The 12,891-nt window shown below is 45.1% G+C and overlaps 1 pseudogene; it reads left to right on the forward strand.

The window, feature by feature from the left end:
• Positions 1-7,828: 7,828 nt before the first annotated feature.
• Positions 7,829-10,725, forward strand: LOC147957978 (zinc finger BED domain-containing protein RICESLEEPER 2-like; annotated as a pseudogene).
• Positions 10,726-12,891: the final 2,166 nt, after the last annotated feature.

A 12,891-nucleotide genomic window follows, 5' to 3' on the forward strand; every position in this document is an offset into this window, starting at 1 on the left:
CTTCTTGATGTGTCCCTCCGTAACAGAGGAGGCCATCTATTTGCCTCCCGCTCCGGACATTATTGGAGAAGGTTGAGGGGAAGGATGTGGGCTTGGGCATTGGAGCTCGAGTGCGCAAGAGTGGATGAGCAAGGAGGAAGAAGGCATGGGTAGAAAAAGGTTAAACCTTGTCCCTTTATAAGGGCGTCCGAAACTATGTGCCCCCACTAGCCTGGTAAAACTTGCTTATCCCCCAAGCACCGTAATCGATGGCGCGGTTGGGTTACCCATGCCCGTATTGATGAGAATCCCGTAATAAGGGGGACACTATCTCTGCTTTGACAAGACGTCTCAAAAAACTGCCTCGCGTTATGTGCGGGGCTAGTTAAAGGAAACGGTTTGAATAATCACCGGGCCGTGGCATAATGTCATGTTGCCAAAATGTGTCAGCAGATTAGATTTGTGGAAATATTATTCTCTCTACGGCAGTATGTGGAACTTATTTTGCAGGGTCGGACACCATCCTTGTATTCAAATTCCTCCGTGGTGTATTTGGAGGAGGAACGCGCCTTGCAATCCCGAAGACAATACTGCACGCCAGACACATCGTCATTGAAGCCTGATTCAGGGGCTAGTGAGGGAGTTCAGGATTAGGGGGTCTCCGGACAGCCGGACTATATCCTTTGGCTGGACTGTTAGACTATGAAGATACAAGATTGAAGACTTTTTCTCGTGTCCGGATGGGACTCTACTTGGCGTGGAAGGCAAGCTAGGAAATACGGATATGTATATCTCCTCCTTTGTAACCGACCTTGTGAAACCCTAGCCCTTTCCGGTGTCTATATAAACCGGAGGGTTTTAGTCCGTAGGACAACATAGAATCATACCATAGGCTAGCTTCTAGGGTTTAGCATCTCCAATCTCTTGGTAGATCAACTCTTGTAATACTCATATCATCAAGAATAAATCAAGTAGGACGTAGGGTTTTACCTCCATCAAGAGGGCCCGAACCTGGGTAAAACATCGTGTCCCCTGCTTCCAGTTACCATCCGCCTTAGACGCACAGTTCGGGACCCCCTACCCGAGATCCGCCGGTTTTGACACCGACATTTACCTTATGTAACGCCCCATATGTAACTTGCCATATTTGCATTCCAACTCTTGCCATTTCCGGCACTAAGTTATGATATTTCCTCGTTGTTGGGTTTCGTCTTCGTTTTGCATTTTGTCTTGTCATGCATCCCATATCATGTCATCATGTGCATCGCATTTGCATATGTGCTCGTCTCATGCATACGAGCATTTTTCCCCGTTGTCCATTTTGCATTCCGGCGCTCCTATGTCCTCCGGTGTCCCCTTTTGTCTCTTTTCGGGTGCGGGTGTTAACCGTTCTCGGGTTGGACCAAGACTTGCCAAGCGGCCTTGGTTTACCGCCGTCCACCCTCGCTGGTGTTCGACGCCATCTCCGGCCACCTTGTCTGCCGCCGCCCCACCGCCTCATCGCTGCCGCCGCCCGCAGCTCGCCGGACCCCGACGAGCTCCGCCGCCCTCCGATGACCCAGATTGTCACATCCCTAGTTCTAGTATACACTAGGCTAGCCCTTCATGTGAGCATCATGTTTAAATTCAAATGAAATTAGAATTGAGGAATTTTCAAAAGCCACAGAAGACGTCTAAAAATAACCAACCTTTAAATCTCATCAAATGAATCCAAGAAAATGTTCCTATTAATCTCTGGAAATATTGGCAAGGGATTAAATTCAAACCAATATTTCTAGAATCTCAGAAACAATTATTTTGGGCCTTTTAATTAATCCAATAAATATTGGAATTGGATCTATATTTGTTATATAATAAATATATGTTCAATAATTCTAGAAATTGTTGTGTAGCTATGGATAAGACCATTTAGTTCACACAATTATTTTCATGAATTTTGAAAATAGTTTGGTCTTTTGAACTAAATCAAAACATAATAGCAAAAATAGAAAAACAGAAAATAGAAAATAGGAAGGTGAGAGAGAGGAACCTCACCTGGGCTTACCTGGCGGCTCAAGTGGCCGGCCCAGCCCACCACCGCAGCACCTCTGTCTCCTTCCTCCTTGCGCCAGTAGGCAGGGGCGCGTGCCCGGCGCGCGCAGCCACACGCCGGCCACCTCCTCCCTGCCTGGCTGCCTCCTCCTCCCCCTGGACGTCTCTCGCAGCGCCATGCCACCCCCTGGAACTCTCTCACTCTCTCCCGACCTCTTCCCCCTCCTCTGCTCTCTCTCCCTCTCTGCCCGAGCGGAGCTCGTCGCAGCCGTACGCCATAGACACGGCCTCCGTGCTCCCCTCACCTCCCCGACATGTCCACGAGCATCGCCACGCCTCCCTCGTCCTCTCCGTCCAGCCACGCCTCGCCGGAGGCCTTGCATCAAAGCCATCTTCATCATCTTCGTCACCGGCCACCGGAGATGCCTCTCGCCGCCCCGCTCGCTCCGGTGCTTCCCCGAGCACGCCGAGGCCACCTCTGCACTCGCCGTGAGATCCTCTACCGATCCCCCTACTCCCATGTCCATTAGCTCATCGTAGCCCTCATTTTCGTCAAGACCGAGACCTCACCGGCGCCGGACTTGTCGCCGTCGTCGTTTTGGTTCGCCTCCGTCCAAACCGAGCGCGTCACTGCACTCAGTGCACCCCCAGGAGTCTGTAGCGCCCACCAGCTCCTCCTCCCAAGCACCATAGTGCCGAACCCGTCATTGCCCGAACTCCGGCCGCCGCCTTGGAGCTCGCCGTCGTCGGCTCCAGCCACCATAGGCCCGGCCTCCACCACCACTCGACGCGTGCCTGCAAGAGCTCTTCAACGAGCCCAAGAACGGCTTCGTCCGTGCTTCGTCCGAGCCCAAGAACGTTTTCTGAGCCACGCCATAGTCTCGGGCCTCGCCGGTGTTGAGTCACCGGTGGGTTGACCCACTTTGACCCCGGCTGGGCCCCTCCCAGAGTCACTGACACGTGGGGCCGGCCTAACTGGATTAGTTAGGTGTTAGTTAGTGCTAATCACCGCTGTCAGGTGCTAATCCCCTCACTAAACTAACCCCGAGCCACTGACATGTGGGCCCAGCCCTGCTGACATTCTTGTTAGAATTAGTCTAACCCTAATTAACTCAGTTAACTAACTGAGTCACTGACCAGTGGAGCCCACTGGTCAGGTTTGACCTGGACGGCGCCTGTTGACCTGCTGACGTTAGCATGACCTAATGCTGACGCAGTATTACATTTTCTGGATTTATTAATAACCAAGAAATTCCAGAAAATAGTATAAACTTCTAAAAATCATAGAAATTCAACCATAACTCCAAATGAAACAAATTATATATGAAAAATGATCAGAATAATCCAATCTATCCATCTGTAGCATTTCCATGCATGTTTAAACAAATTAACCTTGCTGTTTAGTTCAAAACATGATCATGCACTATTTGAATTCATAGTTTGAATCTGAATTGGAACCTTGAGTTCAAATCAACTCAAACCCTTCTGTTCTTAGCTGCATTAGCTCAAATCACAGCATATTGACATGTCATGATCATGCATCATATTATGCATTGCATTGATTGTATTCTTTCTATGTTTGCTGGTGATTGTTCCCCCTCGGTAGACGTAGGTTTCAACGATGTGATCAATGACACCGATGAAGAGCCATATCATCTTCAGAAGTGCCAGGCAAGCAAAACCCCTTGTTCATTCCGATACAGTCCCACTCTCTCACTCCTGCTCTATTTTACTGCACTAGGACAACAACGATTCAACTGTTACATGCTGCGGTAGCTGAACCCCTTTTCCATAGTAAATAGATGAAACCCACTAGCATGAGTAGGAGTTGTTTGAGCCCTGATGTGCCTACTCATTCATGCTTGTTTTCATGCCTGCTAGTGCTTAGAGTTGAGTCAGGTCTGATTCATCGGGAATGATTTGGAATGGTGATGAACATGTCCTACTGTGTGTGAGCTAAGTGTGTGAACACGATTTGGTAAAGGTAGCGGTGACAGGCCATGTAGGAGTACATTGTGGGTTGTCTCACTGAAACCGTCCTCAGGAACTGAGTTTTGTGTTTGTGATCCATGAAACAACTACTACCACACGTTGGGCCCTAAAATATGACCCCACTCGATTTATTAACCGCCCTTGTCGTCTTGTCAGGAGTTGCAACTAGTTTCTGGTGTGTTGGCGGTCGTGCGTAGCACTGACCCCAGGTGTGGGCTATGATGCGGTAGATACACCATGGCACGGTGTACCGAGTCGCCCGTTTGGTGTCTCGGGAACCCTGCACACATCGTTTGGGGCTGTGAGCGAAACCCCGACCGGATCTCCTCGCGGATGGAACCCGAATAGGCGATAAACCTGGACTAGAGACTCGTGTGGTTAGTTAGGTCGGGGTCTACACCCACGTCGGCTTTTGCTTGAAATCTGCCGAGCACATGTCGTGTGCAGACGCTAAGTGGTGGAAACATGTGTGAATAAGTACACCCTTGCAGGGTTATAAATGATCTATTTGAATAGCCATGTCTGCGGTAAAGGACTTCTGGGTTACCTATAACAGTTCATAGATAACTTGAAATGCATACTCTAAAACTCACAAGATAAGCGTGGGTGCTATGGATGGCGTTCTCGTAGGTAGACTTGAGCGGATCCATAGTGGTGTATTGATATGGTGATTATCTGGACTCGTGTGCGCCACCTCAAAAGAGTTACTTGCAGTCGTAGTTCAGGATAGCCACCGAGTCAAAGCTGACTTGCTCTAGTTAAACCCCACTACCCCCTTTTGTTGATACCGATGCATATGGAGTTAGTTCTGATGTAAGTCTTGCTGGGTACATTTGTACTCACATTTGCCTATTTTATGTTTTTGCAGAGAGATGTCAGTCTCGCTAGTAGTTCCACGTGGACCTCGACGTTTAGCTTGTTACCTCAGCTACGATCTTGTGCCCTCGGCAGGATCTAGTAGATAGTCAGGCTTCTCAGCCTTTTTCATTTGTAGTTGTCTGTACTCAAATGAGTTAAGCTTCCGCATGTGCTTGTTGCTTGTATGCTCTGTATGTTGGGGTCATGAGCCCCATGTTTGTAATGCTTGGCTCCTCGGAGCCTAATTAATAAATACTTTGAGTCGTAGCGTTTTGTTGTGATGCCATGTTGTATTTACACATATCGAGCATATTGTAGGTATGATTGAAATGCTTGGTATGTGTGGGATCCGACAACCTAGTTGTTTATCCTTGGTAGCCTCTCTTATGGGGAAATGTAGTCTTGTGCGTCCATGAGCCATAGTAGTCCGCTACAGCCCAGTTCACCGGATTCCTGCTAGCCCAGCACTAATGCTCCGGAACACTTGACTGGCCGGCATGTGATTCACTTCGTTCCTGTGTCTATCCCTTCGGGGAAATGTCACGCGGTGACATCCGGAGTCCTGCCTAGCCAGCTACAGCCCGGGTTCCTGGAGTCCTGTTAGCCCAGTGCTACAGGCCGGATTCACACGCTGCTGACCGACATGCTTGATGTTGATTCATGTATGCCTGTCCCCGTAAGTTAGTGCCACTTTGGGTTCACGACTAGTTATGTCGGCCCGGGTTCTCTGTCATATGGATGCTAGCGACACCTATCATATACGTGAGCTAAAAGGCGCAAATGGTCCTGGCCATGGTAAGGCGACACCCGTGGGAATACCGTGCATGAGGCCGCAAAGTGATATGAGGTGTTACCGGCTAGATCGATGTGACTTGGAATCGGGCTCCTGACACGGATCCCGTTGAGCCCCACTCTGGCACCGTCCTCGACCCCTCTGACCACCGCCTCACACTGTGCCGGCGAGATTCCGGTGGACCTCGGGAAGTGTGTCTCAGATCCAGATCCGAAATATTAGGGTTGACCTCATTTCTCCCCTAAGTTCCTAATATGTTTAGCATATTTCATCATGTCATATCTTTGCATCCGTGGCTCCGTTTTGGGCATGTAGCATATCAAATTGTTCGTCTGGATGGGCACTTCATTTCATTCCATTGCACCATGTTCATTTGAGTTCAGCTTGATGCCCTAAATGCTGTTGCAAGAGTGCTATGTAAGGTTAGTGTCGGTCTCTTATCATAATATGTACATTTGTCATTTTTGCAATGTTTAATGTGTGCCTCCTATGAACCTGAGCCCTACATGTGTTTTGTTATATGCCATGCCATCTTTACAGGGGTGTATGCCATGTATTTGTGTGATCAATGTGGTGACTAGCACAAGCACGCAAAGTAGCTCTCGTGATGTTGCTGATTTCAGGGACTTACAATTCTTCTAAGTCTTTACCCTGATAATATTTTTATGCCATGTATTCATGTTGCTATAGAGTGATCCATGCCTCTTTTGAGCATGTTCAGTAAGGATGATTTTGAGATATTGTTATGCTCTATCCATCCATGTCTTTGTTTGAAATTATGGAGCACCCTAGCATGACTCAATCTTGCTCTACTTTTGCTATAAAATGTTCCTGGAAGATTGTTTACATGTTAATCAATTTTGCCGAGGTTGTCGTAGTTGATCCGTGCATGCTATGAGAGTGTTCTTGCCATGGTTAGCTTATTGATCATGTCTTCTTGCTGGGTGTATGCTTAGTTTGTCATGCAATGCCTTGTGGTGAGTGCATCGAGCTTGTAAACATGCCTATGTAACTCTGTTTTACCATGTTCCAGTTTTCTGCTAAGTCGGAATCTGTTAACAAAACTTGGTATGTTAACATGGGTGCCATTGTATTTTCTGATCCTTTTTGGCTTATGGTTAGTAAGGGACTTTTATTATATGCTTTGAGTAGTTTCATGCCATGCCTTGCTTTGCCATGATATGTCCCTGTAGCATGTTGTTATCTTGCTCTAAACATTGCTTCCTGATGTTAAATCTTAGCATGTTGTTTGAACCTGATATCTTTTGCACTTTTTCCATGCTTGTTTGAACCTGCTATTATGTGAATTAGCCGTAGATCAGTGTTTATTTTGTCAAGCATCTTGAGTGGATCACTGCCATGTGCTTTTTTGCTATGTTAGAGGGCAGTAGCTTATTTTTCTTGATGCATTTAGATGGCATCGTGCTGTTAATCGCAGCTTTGTGCCATTATTGTTTTGCTTGCCATTTGCAAACCGTGCATCCGATTCTGGTGATCTTTATATCGATTTCGACCGAAATCAACTCAACTTTCCAGCGGCACTCTTGGTTTTACAAGTTGAGGCCTGGTTCAATCTTTCTTTTCCGAAGCATGCATATGCATTGCATATAGGGCTGGACGAAAAGCTCGAAGCTCGTGAGCATAATGAGCGCTCGATTGTTCTGCTCGTTTCGGCTCGTGCTCGTTAGTTAATGAACCAAGTTGAACAGTGTTTTTTGCTCGTTAAGATTAACGAGCTTAACGATCGAGCAAACGAGTTTCGTGAGCTAACTCGTTTAGCTCGATAATTTGCAATAGTTTTTTTTTGCCTAAACTACTTCAAATCAGCCCAGTTGGGCAGCGTACTTCGGCCCACAGCCCCCCACTAGTCGCCAGGCCCAGATGCCCAGGAGATCCCCCCATCGCCAGAACTCAGAAGACCTAGAGGCTCCAGACTCCAGTCAACCACGACTCCTCTCCTCCTCTTCCCGAGCCAGCCGCCAGGAACAAACAGCGCACCCAAGCGAGGGCAGTACGGCGTCGGCCATCGACCTTCCGGGCTTTCCGGCGTCCAGACCCATGGTATCTACATCCCCGTTCACCTCTCAACTCTGCCATCTCCATTCCCCCAGTCCCGACCTCTTTCCTCCATCGTCTCTAACTCCCCCAATCCCCATCTGCGAGCCTAGTGGTAGAATGGATGGACGCCGGTGGCCATCACCTTCTGCTACAGCTGCAAGCATGGAGTCGCGGAAGAGACTGGCTGCCTCTGATTGTGCATCACGGGAGCCTCCCTCCACCGCAGCACAGCCTGCTCCTCGTGTTCGACCACAAGCACAGAAAAGGGCAAGAGTGGATGCACCAATGTTTGATGTTGATGATGCCAGATCAGGAGAGGTAATTTCCTTTTGTGCTCATGTGTTTAGATGGTTAAATCTAAACAATTCAGACCATACGCATGTGTTTTGGTGCATTGTTTTTGCCTACTTGTTACTATTTAAATGCATCATAAAGTACTAATTTTTACTTCTGTGTACTGTGTTCCGATTGCAAATTGTTTTATTGACGCATTGATGTTGATGATGCCAGATTAGGAGCGATGCAAATATTTTTCTGATTGCAATTTTGGTATAGAACTCTAGTTACAGTTCCGTACATTGAATTTTTTGCTATATTTGTACAGAACTCTAGTTACAATATAGATTAATAGAACTTCATTATTCATATTCCTAATCAATCATGCAATGATGACTTGTTAATTTTGATTATCTAAGTCGTGGTATTTATTTTTGCATAGGCTGGTGATGTAGAGGAATGGGTCGAGGTTGATGAGGCAGATGCGTATGACATGGATGATGATATGTCAGATCCTTCTCTAGGATTGGGTGGCAAAGAAAATGATGTAGAAGGTGAGGTCAATGACACTGAGAAAACAAAGAGAGGGAAAGGGAAAAAATGCAACAATTGAAGTTGGTAATAAGGTTAAGGTGAGGAAAACTAGAGTTAAGCGTGCACCATGTTGGCAGCATTTCAAGGAGGTCAACGTTGTATGCAAGAAGAAACCAGGGGCAGTTGTCACGAAGGCAAAATGCTTGCATTGTTGTAACTTGATTTCTTATACTCCAGGGGGGCCAACTACTAGTCTAAATCGGCATACAGATGTTTGTGCGGTCTATCTGAACAAGAAGGGAAGACAACAACGACAAGGTACAATGCATTTGGATCCTGAAAAGCCAGGTGCATCTCTTGGAGTGAATCATGAATACAATCATCCATAAGTTGTTAAAAACATAGCAAAGATGATAATTGTGCATGAATATCCTTTTAGGATGGTAGAGCATGCTTGGTTTAATATCCTCATGAGATATATGAATGCATCATACAAGTTCATTGGTAGGAAGAAAATTAGAGCCGAATGCATGAAGGTGTATCTTTCTAAGAAAGAAATCCTTAAGAAGGATCTAAGGTCTGTTGAGAGCATTAGTTTGACAAGTGATATATGGACTTCCAACCAGAATCTTTCCTGCCTAGCTGTTGTTGCTCACTACATAGATGATGATTGGGTTATGCAATGTCGTGTTTTAAACTTGATAGAGTTAGACCCACCTCACTCAGGCTTTGTCATAGCTCAAGCTGTTTTTGAATGCGGCCAAGAATGGAAAATAGAAGATAAGATCATGACAATGACCATGGATAATGCTGCCCCGAATGACTCTGCTGCTAAGAAATTGATGGTCAAGTTCACTGCTAGGAAATCAGCAAAATTCATACCTAAGTACTTTCATGTTTGTTGTTGTGCACACATAGTAAATTTGATAGTCAATGATGGCATGGAACCATTGCATCCTTTGATATGCAAGCTTAGAGAAACTTTCAAGTACTTGAAAAAATCTCCATCGCGCATGTCGAACTTCTTGTCAGATTGCATGTCTCTCAATATTTAGGTTGGAAAAGGATTATGCCTAGATGTATCGACTAGATGGAGTTCTACATACAGAATGGTAGACACTTGCACTTTGTATAAGGAAGCTTTCAATGAGTATGCACAATCAGATTCTAAATGAGTGGCAGCCTGATGATGAAGATTCGGTGTTATATGGCAAAATTTGACCGATCCTGAAAACATTTGCTGGGTAACTACTATACTATCAGGATCTACTTACTCCACTACCAACATTTTTTATCCATACATCATGAATGTTAAGATTTCTATAGTAGAGCATGCTTTCTCTAGAGATGACAATTTGAAAATGATGGGGGAAGCAATGCTTGATAAGTTTGATAAATATTGGGATAGCACTGTTGTGCCAGAAAAAAAAATCGGAAAGATAACAAAGGTAAAGAATAGTGTTATGGTGATTGCCATGATTCTTGATCCAAGATTTAAGATGAAACTTGTGGACTATTGTGTGAAGAAAATGTATGGTAAAGAGAAGGGCAGTATTGAGGTGGAAGATATCAAAACAGAGTTCTTTGATCTGTATGCCACATATGAGATGGAAAATCGTCAAAATGAGAATTCTAACATCAATGAGCAAAGTTCAACTTCGAGTAGGCAAGCATCTACATCTATGACCACATTGTCGAGTGGGTTTCAATCCTTCCTCGAGGAGACAAATTCTGAGCCATGCAAATCTGAATTGACTAGTTATCTTGAAGACAAGACTCATCCCATTAATGATCCAAATTTCACATTACTTGACTGGTGGAGGTTGAATGGTCATAGATATCCTATTGTGGCAAAAATGGCAAAGAAGTTCTTGACTGTACCAGCTACTAGTGTCTCATCAGAGTCGACATTCTCTACAGGCGGTAGAGTTCTCGATGACTACTGTAGTTCTCTAACCCCAAGCATGGTTGAGGCACCTGTTTGTTCTCCTAGCTTCATCAAAGGATCAAAAGAAAACCACATTAGGTCTACAATCATAGTGGTAATATATAGTTGTTGTTTCTTATCTATTACTTTTAAGCTTTGACATACTATTTCCAAATTGACCGTCTAACTAAAATTGCATTTCCCTTTCTAGGAAGATGACATTGATGATGATGTTGAGTTCATGCCACTTGCTGAATCTATGGTGGAAAGCAACTAACAGGTTGGTGCTTGGCTACTCGTTTAGACTTGCAATTTTTATTTTGCAACTTTATTTTCTTTATCTTGTACTTTTTATAGTGCAATGCCTCTTTTGTCAATTAAACCTTCTCCTATTTAAGTTCTACTACACTACTATAAGTGAAACCTGAAAGTTTACTTTCTTTGTTTGACAATTTGCATGTAGGAAAAGGAAAACTCTGCAAGTTCTTGAAGGCGCAGGCAGCAAGGTGGAAGGGCTCCTGGACCATTCTTTTACTAGTGGATGTAGCATTTTGCTACTCCTGGACCATTCTTTTACTGCTGGCTGTAGCATGTTGCTACTATCTTAAAAGTTTAAATTATGCAAGGTGATAGGTGCACCAGACTTGTTGGTGTTTGCTGCTGCGTATTAGTGTTGCTACTTTGTGCTATTAGTGCTGCTACGTACTAGTCTTGCTCCCATTTTGACTTGAACGCCCTTCTTTTAATTCATGCTATATTGCTATTGTGAAATTGTGATGGAAACCTTCTGTGTGGGGTTTGGCACTTTGGCTGTAGCTTGCTATTATTTTTAAAATTCAAATGATACCTTAACGTCTATGTTTAATTTATGCCATTGTGAATTTTTGATGGGATCATGAGATTCTTTTGTGTAATATATGCCATTGTGATTTGTGAAATTTTAGTGGGAACATGGGATTCTTCTATATTCTTTATTACCTTAACGAGCACTGGTGAACGTTCGCGAGCATAACGAGCTCATAACGAACGGAGCTGAATAGAGATTTTAGTTCGTTAATATTAACGAGCTTATTGATAACGAGCTTAATGATAACGAGCCGAACGAGCCAAGCAGCTCGTTAATCCAGCCCTAATTGCATATCACATCCCGCATATCATGCCATGTTTTGCATCATGTTGCTTGCGCATTGCACCATGGTTGATCATGGTTCCCTTTGCTTGTGTTCTTGCTTTGGGTAGAGCCGAGAGACGAGTGCGCGATCTAGGAACCTGTTGAGTATGCTTACGAGGATCAAGCTTTCGTCAACTCGGAGAACTTTGCAGGCAAGATGACCATACCCTCGAAATCACTTCTATCTTTGCTTGCTAGTTGCTCCCTCTATTGCTATGCCTATGCTACGATACCTACCACATGCTTTATCATGCCTCCCATATTGCCATGTCAAACCTCTAACCCACCTTGTCCTAGCAAACCGTTGTTTGGCTATGTTATCGCTTTGCTCAGCCCCTCTTATAGCGTTGCTAGTTGTAGGTAAAGATTGGAGTTTGTTCCTTGTTGGAACATGATTATTGTTGGGATATCATTATTATAACTTGTTTACTTTGATGCATCTATATACTTGGTAAAGGGTGGAAGGCTTGGCGTTATGCCTGGTGTTTTGTTCCACTCTTGCCGCCCTAGTTTCCGTCATACCGGTTTTATGTTCCTTGATTTTGCGTTCCTTACATGGTTGGGTTATAATGGGAACCCCTTGATAGTTCGCCTTGAATAAAACCCCTTGACAGTTTGCCTTGAATAAAACCCCTTGACAGTTCACCTTGGTTTTACCATTTGCCACCTAGCCTTTTTCCCTTGGGTTTTGTGGACTCAAGGGTCATCTTTATTTTAAACCCCCCCGGGCCAGTGCTTCTATAAGTGTTGGTCCAACCTGAGCGATGTTCGGCGCCCCTAGGGAACCAGGGTCTATGCCAACCTGACGGCTGGCTCATCCGGTGTGCCCTGAGAATGAGATATGTGCAGCTCCTATCGGGATTTGTCGGCACATTCGGGCGGCTTTGCTGGTTTAGTTTTACCATTGTCGAGATGTCTTGTAACCGGGATTCCGAGTCTGATCGGGTCATCCTGGGAGAAGGAATATCCTTCGTTGACCGTGAGAGCTTGTGATGGGCTAAGTTGGGACACCCCTGCAGGGATTTGAACTTTCGAAAGTCGTGCCCGCGGTTATGGGCAGATGGGAATTTGTTAATGTCCGGTTGTAGAAAACTTGAAACTTAACTTAATTAAAATGGATCAACAGTGTGTGTAACCGTGATGGTATCTTTTCGGCGGAGTCCGGGATGAGAACACGGTCTCGTGTTATGCTTGAACGTTAGTATTTCTAGGATCACTTCTTGATCATAGTTTCTCAAAACGTGCTTTGCCTTCTATTCTCGCTCTCATTTG

Source organism: Triticum urartu, chromosome 7A (assembly GCF_056163025.1).
Source record: "Triticum urartu cultivar PI428250 chromosome 7A, HENAU_Tu73, whole genome shotgun sequence".
NCBI lineage: Eukaryota > Viridiplantae > Streptophyta > Magnoliopsida > Poales > Poaceae > Triticum > Triticum urartu.